This window comes from Pipra filicauda, unplaced genomic scaffold, assembly GCF_003945595.2.
Source record: "Pipra filicauda isolate LSUMZ 115617 unplaced genomic scaffold, ASM394559v2 scaffold14_size4853619_pilon, whole genome shotgun sequence".
NCBI classification, from domain to species: domain Eukaryota; kingdom Metazoa; phylum Chordata; class Aves; order Passeriformes; family Pipridae; genus Pipra; species Pipra filicauda.
In genome coordinates this window covers 3,344,966-3,358,462 of record NW_024103985.1, presented here as the reverse complement: position 1 = coordinate 3,358,462, position 13,497 = coordinate 3,344,966, and the positions used below count along the sequence as shown (strand labels likewise).

Here is a 13,497-nt window from a genome sequence, read left to right as displayed (position 1 = left end):
CAGCTGCCTTGGCAGGGAGCTGTAAACCCTCCTTTTTTTCTTATAAAGTCTGGAAAAGCATCAGGCAGAAGCATGTCTGTGAGTAAGCCTATACTGGGAGACCTATTTTTCTTCACCCAAGTCCCCCACTGTGTGAACTCCAGTTTCCCACCGAGCACCTCACACTGTCTGCATGAATAATATTCTGCAGATGTTGTCTGTGAGGACAGATGTAGTTATTGACCTCAACTCTCAGTTCCTTTGTCCCTGACCTCTAAGGATGTAAATAGTGATTTTATAAGGCTCACTGTCCGGTATTGCAGAGCTTCAACTTCTGGGAAGCAGGTTCAAGAAAGCAGTAGGTCATAGACATGGTGAGAGCTCTGCTGTCTGCAGGAGAACAGGGGTCATGTAGATCTGAAGGCATTCCCACCATTTTGTTCTGTGGACTTCTGTTTTCTGCAGAGGCAGACATACAGAGGAGACGTGCACTGCTGTGGAACTGCACTGAACAGAAAGCTGGTGGGTCAGAAGTGGTGTAATTTAAGTGGTGTCATTTTGTCTTCAAAATAATGTTTCACAGTGATTAAACAAAACCAACCAAACAAAAAGACTTTCTCTTAACTTAAAAGGGAGAACCCAATGATATTGGAGAGAGAAGGCTTTGGCTTCTGTGACCAGAAGTTATCTGCAAATCAGCAACTGATGCTGCTGTTTGTGACAACATAACAAAATGTTAAAATAATGACCCAAAATGCAGACTACCTGGAGCTGATTCCAAATGCTAAAAGCTCCACTCTTAAAGATCTTTTTCCTTGCTCCATCTGCAGGGGGAATTTGAAGCAGGATTGAGCATCTCAGATGTCCACTGTGCAGAAGAGAAGGGTCTTTGCCAAGGGGAGTATTTGTGAGATCTGCTTTGCACGGTGCCAGCTCAGCCCGCGCTGTCCCCTCACCAGCAGCAGGCTGAGGGTGGGCTCAGTCTTTCCATGCACACGGTGTTCTGGATCCAGTTGTGCAGGAGACACACTAACTGCATGGTTTTTAAGAATTAGGAGCTGGCAGCCAGAACTCTACCTTTTCTGGGAGGGCTTTTTCCTTGTTAAATTTAGTTTCTGTTGCATGTGATCAGAACAAAAAACCACTATGGAAATTGTCCTTTTTTAACTTTGTTTGAGGCCGCTCTGAGGGTGCAGGACATGGTCATAAACAGACTGTTAGACCTGAAACTACCTTTTGGAGAAAGAGCACAAATGTGCAGTGGTGAGAAATGAACCACTGATCTACAACTGTCTGGGAGTAGTTGCCTTGGGTTGAAGCGGGCTGGTTGAAAGTGGAGGGGTGAGAGAGCTATCTAAGTGATTAAAGTCTGGACTCTTTCATCTGTAGATGCTTGAAGAACTTTCCATTACTTTAAATTGGGTTGCAGATGAACATCCCCTTTGATCTATAATGGGACTTGCCAATCAGTGAGTCCTGAGCTCAAAACATGAAAAGCAGTTTACATTGATGAGACTAGTAGAAGGATCTGAATCCTGATGAACAACCTGCTCCAGCATTGTCTGGAGGCAAAGGAAAAGTGGAAGTGGATCTTTGGGAGCCAGGAGGGGCCGAGGGTCAGAGAAGTGATGTGGATTGCCCAAAGGCAGAGACACCACTGTGGGTACTGAAGCACTGAACTTGGTCACACCACCCTCATTCCAGGTCTAAATCCCTGGTGAGAGGGTCTTAACCAGTCTCCTGATTTGAATGATGAGAGTGTTTTGGGTGGACAGAGTGGCAGTTTTGTGGGTGGGGGCAGAGCACTGGGTTGGGTGTATTTACTGCTCCTGTTTGCATTAGGGGACTACTCATGCAGAACCAAAACAGGAAAAAAAATAACTGATTTCTGCAGATACTTACAACATATTGACTCAATTTAAAAACATCTGAGTCTGTAAATAGTGTGGTTTATTTTGTTGGTTGGTTAATATCTAGAGGATAGTCCTTATCAGCTTTGACAGGTCAACTTCTTGGCCTGAGTTACTTATCAGCGTCTCTTTAATGCTGAATTCCCAGGTTTTGCTGGTCTGTCCCATAGCCGGGGTGTTACCCAGCACACGGAATTTGATTTATTTCTGTGCTGGCACGTCCAGAGTCATCCGTGTAAAGAAAACAAACCGCGTGTCCCCCTCCACCGGAGATCTTGGCTGCTCGTTCTCTCCCCACTAAGAGCTTTATGGCTCAGCCTTGTTATCGCCACACTAAAGGGAACACTCAGAGCTCAGCGGCTTAACGAGACCAGAACTCGCTCTGCGGTTGATGCGGTTCCTGCCGGTGGTACCCGGGGCGCTGCTCCCTCCCTGCCGGCGGACAGAGCCTGGGAGCGGGATGGGTGTTGGAGCTTTAGCACTGCCCTGAGGGAGGGGGAAGCATCCCGTGGTTCGTATCCAAACCAGAGCCACCCGCCTGGCTCTGTGTCTGCAGTTCTCCATTTAAAGTGCTGTCCAGTGCAAGGGGGTTTTCCAGTTCAAAGGGAGGGACTGGGATTCCCCTCCTCACGCCACGCCTTGAAAATAATCCCAAAGGGTATTTTCTGCCGCGAGTAATGGTTGTCTGGTGCTGTCTGAAATGTGCAAATTTAGGAAACTTCTCTTTTTGGGAGGTTGTGACTTTGGGTACAAGGGGAAGGCAGATGTGTGGATTCCCACTTGCTATAGCTTCAAAAGTACTTGATTTCCAGTGTGTCCTCCTCCCAGAGGTCAGGTTTTACTCCTCAGGATCACATCAAAACACACACACTTCTCCTGAAATACTACTGGAGTAAATTTGCATGTATAGCCCTGAGAGGCTTTTCATGGATCTTCTACAACTTCTTAATATATCTTGGTTTTATTTAAAGTATAAAAAGACAATAATTAGACAGATCTACAGACGGTGCCCAAAGGCAGCTTTCTATTTTAAACCCAGGAAACAGGATGCATTATATTTTGTCTTTTCTGATGCTGTTTGATTCAGTGATCAGGAGGGATCTGATTGTTACAAGAGCACAGTCAGTCCCTCTTTCTCCTTCCCAAAACTTCCTGGACATGGCTCCCTCGTGATATATTTTTCAACCCTCCTTGCCTCTTTTTGTTGTTGCTGTTAATATTCCACTTTTATTTCTTCCTTTCTCATTGTTACACTTTGTTCTCTCTCTTTTTTATACTGAAGGATGAGCTGTCCTCCCACAGTGCAAACAAATTTACTATGCTGAGGCTCTTTGCTTAGACAAGGCACCCATTTTTAACCAAATGTTTTGTAAGCAAAAAGAATATTCGTTTTTCCAGGACACTGCTAACGAGGACATTTTTGTGGTTGTCATTGCTCACTGACTTAACATCAGCTGGAATTGCTGTGAGCCAAAAGATAGGCCAGTGTACTAGTTCCTTCCCTTACCAGCTCTTGTGTTTTAACCCTGTTGCTCCTGCTAACACACAAAGAGCACACAAATGTGCTAAAATAGCAGTTTCCAGAGCACAGTTCCATCCCAATAGCTGGGGCAATCTTTCACTCACCAAATGCTTAGGCCTGTTCCTAAAGGTTCTGTTGTGGAAGGAGTAATAACCAACTAACCAGTATTACTGGTGTTTGCAGAGAAGGCAGTGTGTGTGCTCTAAGCATCAGGAGCAGGTGTTGCAGGTAGGAGGAAAGGAATATTGATGAACAACCTCTTGAATCTTCTGCTTTGTGACCTGTCTGGGAGCTTTGAGGATTTATTAGTGCAGCCATTAATCATCTGCTAATGCTTTAGATTACGCTGCCCTATATAAACAGTTAATGAAGTGTATTCAAGTGTTTTGTTATGGCTCCCATGGAATGTTGTGACCCTCCTCAACCCCTTCACATGTGGGGTGTCCCTGGTGGGCTTCTCAAGCTCTGTGTGCGATGCCTGGAGTCACAACCTAATCCCTGGGATGGTTACAGGACAGCATCATCCCATGTGCGAGACCTTTGGAATTACCCTGTGTTCCATGTCAGACTGCCCCTCCGTCCACTCAGAGAGGTACAGTGGGTGTGTTGAGAGCTTTAGGGTCCTAAAAACACTGGTTGATAAGTTATGAAGGAAGACATGTGCCTGCATAATCATGAGCCAGTTTGAGAGGGAGCACCTTTCTAACTCTGGTCGGTCCATCCAGCACCCATTCCTTCCTAGGGATGCAGGTGAGGAGCTGCTGAAGAGCTGCTGTTCCTAACCCTGCCCAGAACCCTCCCCAGCAGTGTCCTCATGCTGACCAGGCCTGATGGCATCACACATGAGGAGCAGGGGTAGTTCAGGGGGTGAGGTGCTCTGCTCATTGCTTGTGGCTCCAAAATCCACAGTCACAGGCCAGTCCTGCCAGGGACGTGCTCTCCACATCAGTGTCTCCAGTTCATACATTATGCAAAGTGTTTGCAATAGTGAGATGCTTAAACAGCTGAAAAGATTTGAGTTCTGTGCAAAATGTACACTTTGCATTACCTACGCTGATAGCAGTGTATCATCTTTTAATTAAATAAGCATGGAATGTAAATTTTAATAGTAGTTGGTTTGCAATATTTATGTAAGCCTCACATTCTGTAAGTATTTGAATTTCTTTTTTTTGCTTTGGACACATTTTTCTACATGTCCAGTGAAGCTTGTCTCACTGATTGAAAACTCAGAAGTGGTCTCTGTCCACATTTAGAGTGGCCTTTGGCAAGGCCTGATACTCCAGGGGTTGAGGTTCATTTATCAAACCTACAACTGAGACCTTAATATGTCCCTTGTGCTTAGCTAAATTTTCTGTTTCAAGGTACCATCAGCTAGTTAGGCTGAGCTTGAGCATGGCTGTAAATTCTGTGGTTGATCTGAGCCCAGTTCCAGCTCCCATCTCCTGCCCAGTGGAGGAGCACTCGAGGAGCCCCTCAAGGCACCCTCTTCCCCTGTGCTTCACTCCCAGCCCACTCAGGGCCTCGAGGAGCTCCTGCAGTGCAGTGTGATGTATTCAGGTGGTGGTGAAGGTCTGGGAGTGCCTGGTGGGGTGTCAGGAGGAGTTTTGAGTCAGAATTTGAGTGTTTAATAAAATGGATGTCTCAGGACAAAAAAAAAAAAAAAAAAAAAAAAAAAAAAGGGAGGGGGAGAAAGGCAGCCAAAAATAATATAGTGAAATAATTGCTATCTCTGGAAATTTCAATTATCAGTCAAAATATCCTGAAATCAAAACCTTGCTGACATTCAGCCTCAATTATATAAAAACCACTGGGGACATGGAATATGTTCATATAAATGAGGTCTCTGATAACTGAGGGAATTTTCAATGTACTTAATGGATGTCAAGAGACTTGACCCTGTTTTGAATACCAAGGAGTTTTGGATAATTGAAGTTTGGATAATCTAGGTTGAACTGTAGAATTTAGCAAATTAAGATAACATTGAGAGCTCGTGTGAGTTAATTTTAGTTCTGACAAATGAAACCAGTTTAACTCGCTTGGAGACTGAAGCCAGCAGACAACACACAGTGTGCCACGAGCTGCAATTACCCAGGCACCACGGACAACCTCATTAACACCCTCCTGCCCGGCCTCTGGAAGGGTCCCTGTGCAGGATGAAGGATGATTTAATTTCTCTGGGTTGTGTGTAGCTGTTGGTTGGCATGAGCATGACTTCTGTGGGGAGGATTGTGTCTGCTTGGGAGTGAGCAGGGCACAGTGAGCAGCAGCTGGCTGTGCTGGGGCTGTTGCTGATCAAGCCCTGGCTGATGAGAGAGCAGTGCAAGACAGAAGAGTGCAGTTCTCCCCAGGCTGCAGTTCCCGGCATTGTCTGATGTCCCCAGTGCACATGTGCTCATCCTCCTCTCCTCTCTTCCCCCGTTCCTCAACATAACATACTTCAAATGAATATTTTAGTGTATTTCTAGATTTCCAGGAAGGGGGAGGAATAAATTATTAAAAACGAACTGCAGTGGTTTAGGGATATAAGAGCTGTAAGGTTTGTGGGGAAACCTTCCTTCCTGTGTTAAATCAGCTGACAGCACTTACCCAAATCTGACAGGCTCACAAAAACATCTTTATCTGGCAGGTCTGAACAGACTCCGTGCCTGGAAGTTTGTTTGTTTTCTCTTCTCTTGTCATAACAAGAAGCAATACCTCTCTCTTTAACACCTTTGGTTTGAGTACTAGATCCTGAAATATTTAAACAGAGAGCTGCCTGGGGGCAGGAGGGATGCCCTTGAAGTGACAGTCCAGGGCACTCCTGGGGGCTGTTACCAGTTTCTTCCTTAGCTGCAGCTCTTGGGGACAAGGCAGCTGACATCAGGAGGAGTTGCCCCCTAAACTTTCCAGCAATCTGGGTTTTACTGTAACTTTGACTGTGTTATTGAGGTGTTAGTTCTTCCTTTACTGGCTGCAGAGGGAAAAACATTAGACAGGGTAGTGTATAGGGAGTATTTAATGTGGGTTATACGAGAGGCAGTGGAGGAATTTTTCACAGAGATATATATTAAGTATTTGGCCAGTACATTGTGCATCACTAAATCTCCTTCTCATCTTTCAAAAATATGTTCTCTTTCTTCGTATAAGCCCCTTTGGCAGTAGCAGGGTAGTGACAACGTGGTAAGCAGTGAAAGTGTTCTTTGTGAACATTCTGGCTTGACACAGGCTCCGTCTGTCTGCAGGGCTGTTTATCAGAAGGCATAACTGCTCCATAGCAGCAGTGGGAGGATGCCCTGCAAGTGTTCTGTGTTAGTTTTATTACACCAGCAGCTGGACACCCCAGATCACCCAGGGCTCCACTGTGCTGGGCTTTGTATAACCCCTGCCTTCTTAAAAAGAAGAAAAAAAAAGGTTAGAATAAATAAAGGATTGTCCTCTTTTCTAGGTGGGAATGGAAGCCGTGCTGTTGTCAAGTGACACACCTAAGGTTAAACAAGAAACTCTAGAGAAAATTAATCTCCCCAGCTCTGATCTAGGGGTTTAAACTTGTTACTGTCCTCCTCACTTTTGGAAGCCCAGTATGTTAGAGTGGATGGAGAATGAACTAAGAAGGGTTATCTAATCCTGCACTGGAAGAGCAAAAAAATGCTCAGTTATAGAGACTCTGAAAGATAAGACACAGCAGAACTTCAAACAAGTGCTCTGGAGGATACTAGCCAGATATCAGAGACGTGCTGGAGAACTGATAGGAGAGCAGAGTGAATTGGAGCACAGGAGGAGACACGAGGCTGGTTTGGATCAAGCGTTAAGGGGGGCTGTTTTAGAGAAGAAAAGGAGAAATGAAAGAAGCTGTATTAATCTGTAGGGGTGCGATAGCTGGAAAGATATTCCCACCCTTACAGCTTTATTAGGGGTAGCTTTCCTTGCCCACACCACCAAAAAAGGAGAGCAGCCAATGCCAGCTATTCTCTACAGCAGAATTGCTCTGTAGAGAACCACAGGGAAATGCCTGAGACCGCCAACTGTAAACAAGCTGAGCCACTGTCAGGCTTAAAAAAATCAATGTTTTTTTAAAGTGTATGTTAAAACCAACTTTGTTTACTTAATTGCAATAGAACATTGTATTTTCCTTAAGAGAAAATTGAGAAAACCTGGAGGGTGATTCAGTGGTTTGCAATAAATAAACATAAATGTGAAACCGAACACTACCCGAATTACAACAGCTAAGTGCATGGAACACCCCCAGTGCAGACTTGTCACTCAAGTGCCAACTGTCAAGGGTTGGATACTTTTCATAAAGCATAGTTTTAGCCTTTATCTTAATGTCAGTGCTTTGTTATGATTGACCTTCTTCTGGCTGGAAGCCCACTTAAACTAAACAATGCTATTCTGTTCTGAAGAGGGTGAATAGAGAAAGCATTGTTACTTGGTAAAATGCCTTTGGACTGAATCCCAGATGGGAAGGAAGTGCTGTAATTACTGTACTCAATACACAGCACTGGAGGGGCACGTAAGGCAACCAGTCTGCAACAAGTGAGGAGCAATCCTACACCTCTGCTGACTGGGAGGCTCTATTAACCGAGCAATTTTCATATTACTGTTTTATTTGTTCTGCTTAAGCAAAAAAATCTGCACTTGATCTCTTGGAAATTAAAAATTCAAACCAGGCTCCCTAAGCAAATAGGAGAAAAAACCATAAGAGCCTGCTCAGCCCCCAGTGCCTGTTTGGCAATGGGGAGCACAGTCAAACTAAGCTGGTTTTGGTTCTTCTTTGCCTGTAGAAGGTAATCCGTATTCTGTTCCAAATCCCACAAATTTTTCTTGTGATTACAACTCCCTTAAATGTATTCTGTGCTCTGAAACGTGTCTGGTTCCACAGCTAGAATCTCTGTTTTTGAACTTGTCACAAAGTAACATATAAATGTCATTTTAACGTGTATTTATTAGATAGGCATTTCCCTGAACGCTGTCTTCATAAAATAGCATAGGAAGCACATTCATTACAAAGCTTTACTGTGCTGTGATGAGAGACTTCTAAGTGGAAAATGAACTCTGTTATGCTGTTGTGATTCAGTTTTATCTTAAAAGCATCTCAGCAGAGAAGTGGGGAAGGTGAATTATTCCAGATGCTTTATCTCCCACCCATTGTGAGAGGTGCTCTTTGCCATGCACAGCTCAGTCTTAACAGAAGTGGTCCAAGGACATGGCAGGAATTATTATTGCTGTCTTACAGAGAAGCAGCACTGACATACAATTACTCTCAGTCTCTTGGGAGGCTTGACACAACCAGGAACTGAGATGCAATCCAGGTGCTTTCCTCCCCAGAAAAGCTCCATTTTGGACAAAGGCTCCATTGTGCTGAGTGCCACCCAAAAATGAGACACAGGCGAGGTCCCCCGTCCCAGCAGACCCCCCTGGGACAGAAGACTGCGAAGCACTGTGTGAGGATTTGATTTGATCTGAGGTGCTCTGCCTGGTGCTGTGAGCCGTATGAAACGGAACTTGAGGGACATGAAGTGCAGCCTGTTCAGGACTAGTCTGAGTATCTAGGGAAGTTAGTAAATGCACTTAGGACATGCCTTTGCCTGGTCTTATGGGGCTTGATTCAGTTGAAAAGCTAAAATAGGGGCTTCCCTTTAGCCCCTAACTTAGATTTTTTGGTGTTCTGGTTAGTACTTTTGCTGCTGGTTTGTACCAACCCTGTGGTGTCTCACGCCGGTGTTCTTGGTGTGGCTGATGGACTTGGGTGGTTCTGTTGATCACATGCATTAATGTTTATCTTATGTTAACACCAGGGTCTAGTTAGCCTTAAAAAACACATAAAAGGTGGTTTGTACCCCTTACCTATCTCTGGAATCAGGTGCTTCCCCTATTCCATAAGTCTTTCACACCCTTCTGGTTGGAAGCAAAACCTGCAGGGGCTTTGCTCTGTTTTTGTGCAGTGTTCCTAAAGATCTCCTTGATCTTGAAGCAAAGTACAGCCTGAAGGGGTTATCTGCACAGAGAATGTGACCCAGCCGAACAGAGTTTCCCAACCAAAATACCTTTAATCTGACTGCAAAAAGGGTTTGGACCTTGTGAACACCTTCCTAGGGCAAAAGCCAAGTGGTCACAACCCAAATTGGGAGGACACTCTGCAGTGGGTTCACGGTGTGACACATCTTCCCTCCTTTCTCATGCTGAATCCTTCAGGCTTTGAAGAGGAAAACCACGGGTTTCTCATTAAAAAAAAAAAAAAAAAAAAAAAAAAAAAAGCTCCCTGGGTCCCCTTTGTTTTTCCTGCAACTTTATCCTCTGGAAGTAACACGATAAAACGGGAAGTGCCATGTTTTGAAAGGATGCTTTGTTTCAATGTGAAAGAGGCAGCTCCAGCAGTTTTCTGGATCCCTGATGTGTTTTTGAATGGCATCCAAAGTTTGGGTCAGGATAGACAGGAAGCCAGATGGGGATGTTTCTGTATTTTCTGAGTCAAATTGCTTCCCATGCTCTAAGGAGTTCCAGTCTCTGGAGAACCCAGCTGTGATGGAGTTGGAGCTTTTAATTCCTGTAATGCTGACAGATCTACCAGCCCCTGTGCTGAAGGCATGTTCTTGCCTGGTGGAGCAGACAGTGGTATCCTGCATGTTGGGATGGGAGTTCATTCCTGGAAAACTTCTGGGAAGACAAATGTGTGGTCCAGCAGGAGTGAAGGGTTCGGTGCCATATGCAGAAAGATGTATGTTTTCATGCATATGGTGATTATTTGAGACAATCACTGGCTTAGTGCTTAGTTTTCCTCGGGGACCATTTTTTCATGATATCTGGTATTTTCTAAAGGCCTGTGCACTTAGAGGAGCTGGAAGTTAGCCATGGTGATCCAAATGAAATGGAAAAAAGATGCAGGTTTTTCAGATTTATTTTTTTAGGATATTTATTTAACTGTAACAGTTTCACAGAGGTCGTTGCTGATGTGCACAGAGTCATTTTAGCAAGAAAGCATTCTGCCAGCATGGCTGTGTTTTATTGCTGGTGGAATTATGATTAGATTAGGGAGAAGATTGGAGCCACAGGAGGGGGAGTGCAGTGGGAGCTGGAATTTGGATGGATCTGAAGGGGAAGGCTCATTGCTTGAATTGCTGCTGGGAATGAAAGTGCTTTTGAGCATTCAGAGGGAGCTGCTGGCCTCTGATGGGCCCTGCAGTGCTCAGATTGCTCTTGGATGAAGATGAGGAACCCAAAAGGCTCCATCCTCGTTGTTTTTGCTTAGGCTGGGTTAAAACACGCAGAAAGGATGTTCTCAGTAGCAACACTTTGGGGCACTGAACACTTCAATGGCAAATTCTGTCACCCAAAACTGTGATGGAATCGACTGGAAACACTGAAGATGGGGAGGATTTGGTGTGTGTCGTGCCTGTCCTTTGCATTGCCATGGTGAGGCTGCTGCTGCCAGCTCTGCTCCTCTGTGCCCACCGGGTCCTGCTTCACCTGGGGCTGCCCAGCCCAGCAGGGGCACTGCCCTGGGTGTCTGCTGTGGGGAGCAGTGCTGGCTTGGGGCAGGAGTCACCAGGTGCTGTGGGTGAGAGGAGCAGCTGAGGACTCGCCCTCCTTGGGGTGCCAAGGGCTCTGGCAAATCTTCAGAGTGATGGAGGCTGAAAGCACCAATTCAGTGAAGGCTTTCCAGAGCTTTGGAATGCCACCTCCTGCTGCCTGACTGTGGCTTGTGAGTGCTTTGAGCTCTCAAAGCTGAGTGGATCCTCTGGGAAACAGGCCAGCACTCCCTGAGCCGGCTCTGGAGCCCTGGGAGCTGTGGGCAGCAGTTTTCCAGGTGTCTTGTTGGAGGGAGAGCCAGACACACCTTTGGGTGACCTGCTCCAACCCAAGGTACAGCTTTGCCATACATGTTCCAGACAGAGCAACACTCTGCAGTTTGGGCAGGAAGCTGAAGGGTTGGGTCCAACAACTTGGAAAACATTCTATCTCTTGCTGGCACAGTCTCATGCAACAAAAATGAGGTTTTAATCACTGCCCCTCTTTCCATACTTAGAAGCCCCTTACAAGCAGCTAACTCCTTTTGAATGGAGAGCATTGCAGTGTGAATATATTTTTCTTCTTCTTTTTTCTCCCCCCTAACCTACTTAACTAATTTTCAGGATGCTGGCAATTGCCATGCATTATTTATACTGCTGCAAACCTTGTATTTGGGATGAGAAATCCTACTGTCAGGCTTCCTGCTTCTAATAAGCATTCCTTTCAGTGCATTATCTCCCTGCACAGCCCAGGGCTGCTCTTGCCAGGGACCCAGCTGGTGTGACTCGATGGCTTTGTGGCGTGGGGAGCCTGACTGGTGCAGCGGATCCCTGAGCTCCTGTGTTGCTCATCAGCAGAGAGACACAGGCTCCTGCTCCAGCAAAAGGAGGGGGATGAGCAGAGGCAGGAACCACCGTGGGATTGAGTGACAGAAGTCCTGATTTTCCATGACCCGCTGTCTTGTGTTGCTACTCGAACCTGTGCAACCTGAATTTAAAATGCTTCCATCTTCCTCCCCTGCCACCCAGTCTGGATGAAAACAGAAGGTGAAACAGGAGGACAGCCAGTGCAGCCCCTGGAACAAAATGCTTTGAGGTTCCTAAATCTGTCTCTGTCACACTGGATCAGTTGCCAGGGCCTGTGCCGCCACCTCTCTTTGTTCATTTGGAAGATAACTCATTCCTTAACAGCTGAAATGGCTTCTGACAAACCTTCCCTTTGAAAATCGTGCTCAAGGACACTGCTCTTCCACTGTTTGCACAGGCAAAAATATTCTGGGGAGGATTTTTTTCCCCCCTCTCTTTTATCTGAGGCAGCATAATAAAATACCTTAGATAAACAAATTTATTCTTGGAGGGATGTTTATTAGGCGCTGGCAATCCCTATGATAAATAATTTCTCTGGGAGGGAAGAAAAAAAAAATAAAAAAACTAAATAGAAAGTAGGGCAAGGCAATGATGTGAGTGCCGGGATGAGGCAGAGGGAGAGGAGGATGTGGAGGCTCCTCTCGGCTCGTGGGGGTCTCAGATGCTCCCGCAGTGCCACCTGCAGGGGAACCCACGGGGGCCTGGGGCAGGAGAGGCTCCCCCATCGTGTCGTGCTCGTTTTCTGAGGATTTGGGAAAAGCAGAGACAGGATGTGGCAGCGAATCCCCCCGTGGGAGACACTTTACACACACCTGGTAGGGGGGCACAAACAGCTGGGGCTGTTGGTTGGTGCCAGAAATCAAACAATAACGTGTGAGAACTGGTGTTTTCTGTTAGTGCAGAGATTGAAGACGGGTTCCAAGGTGGGATGTGTGAGGGGAAAGTGTCAGTTTGAGACGTATTTTTGTTTTCTGTTTTTTTTCAGTAAAATCGAAACCGCGAGACTTTCATTTTGGGTCAGCCTGAAATGTCAGTTAGATCCAAAATGAAACATTCTGTTTTGATTTGGGGTTGTTTAACTCCTGCTTTTCCTCTGAATTTAGGTGACTTTTAATGTGAGGAAAAAACTCGCTGCAAACTAAAAAGTCAAGATGTTTCTTTCTGAAAATGTTGAAGGGATGCATTTCTTCCTTGCCAAAACAAGGCCTTTGATTTTAACAATTTTAACTGAAATTCAGTATCTTGAACTCTTTTTTTTTTTTTTAGATTATTGTCCTAGCACCAACCTGCCAGCTCCTCACCCTCTTTGCTACAGCAACAACTACCTGCCAGGTTCATCTGCCATTCAGTTACATCTCTTTAAAGATCAGTTTCTCAGCAAATTTATTATCTGTCGAACCTCTGATCTCTTTGCTTGAACAAATACAATATTTTACTAATAAAGAAGTGAGTTACAAAGTGACCTGTCCTGAATAACATTAAAAAATGTGTGGTGATCCCCCTGAGACTTGGCCCTCCATCCTACCTTCCCACAGCCCCTCTTTCCCCAGGAGCTTCCAGTGCCTGTGTGAGCTGATGTGTAATAAAAGCCAGCTGTCATGTTCAGGGCTGCACAAGGATGGGACACTCTGGCTGTGGGAGGAAATAGGGTGAATTATGTCTTCTCTGAGAGGTGACTGATAAATATTTGCTGCACAGCAGAGGTCAGCTCTGGTCACGGCTGAGATTCAGGGAA

At 45.5% G+C, this 13,497-nt stretch overlaps 1 long non-coding RNA gene across 1 annotated transcript in view; it reads left to right on the top strand.

Moving 5' to 3' along the window:
- The window catches only part of LOC120322749, a 49,243-nt gene extending 36,019 nt beyond the window's left edge, over positions 1-13,224 (top strand). The window contains exon 2 of the long non-coding RNA XR_005562637.1: positions 13,029-13,224. This is a non-coding gene — a long non-coding RNA (uncharacterized LOC120322749). The remainder of the gene's footprint in view (positions 1-13,028) is intronic.
- Positions 13,225-13,497: the final 273 nt, after the last annotated feature.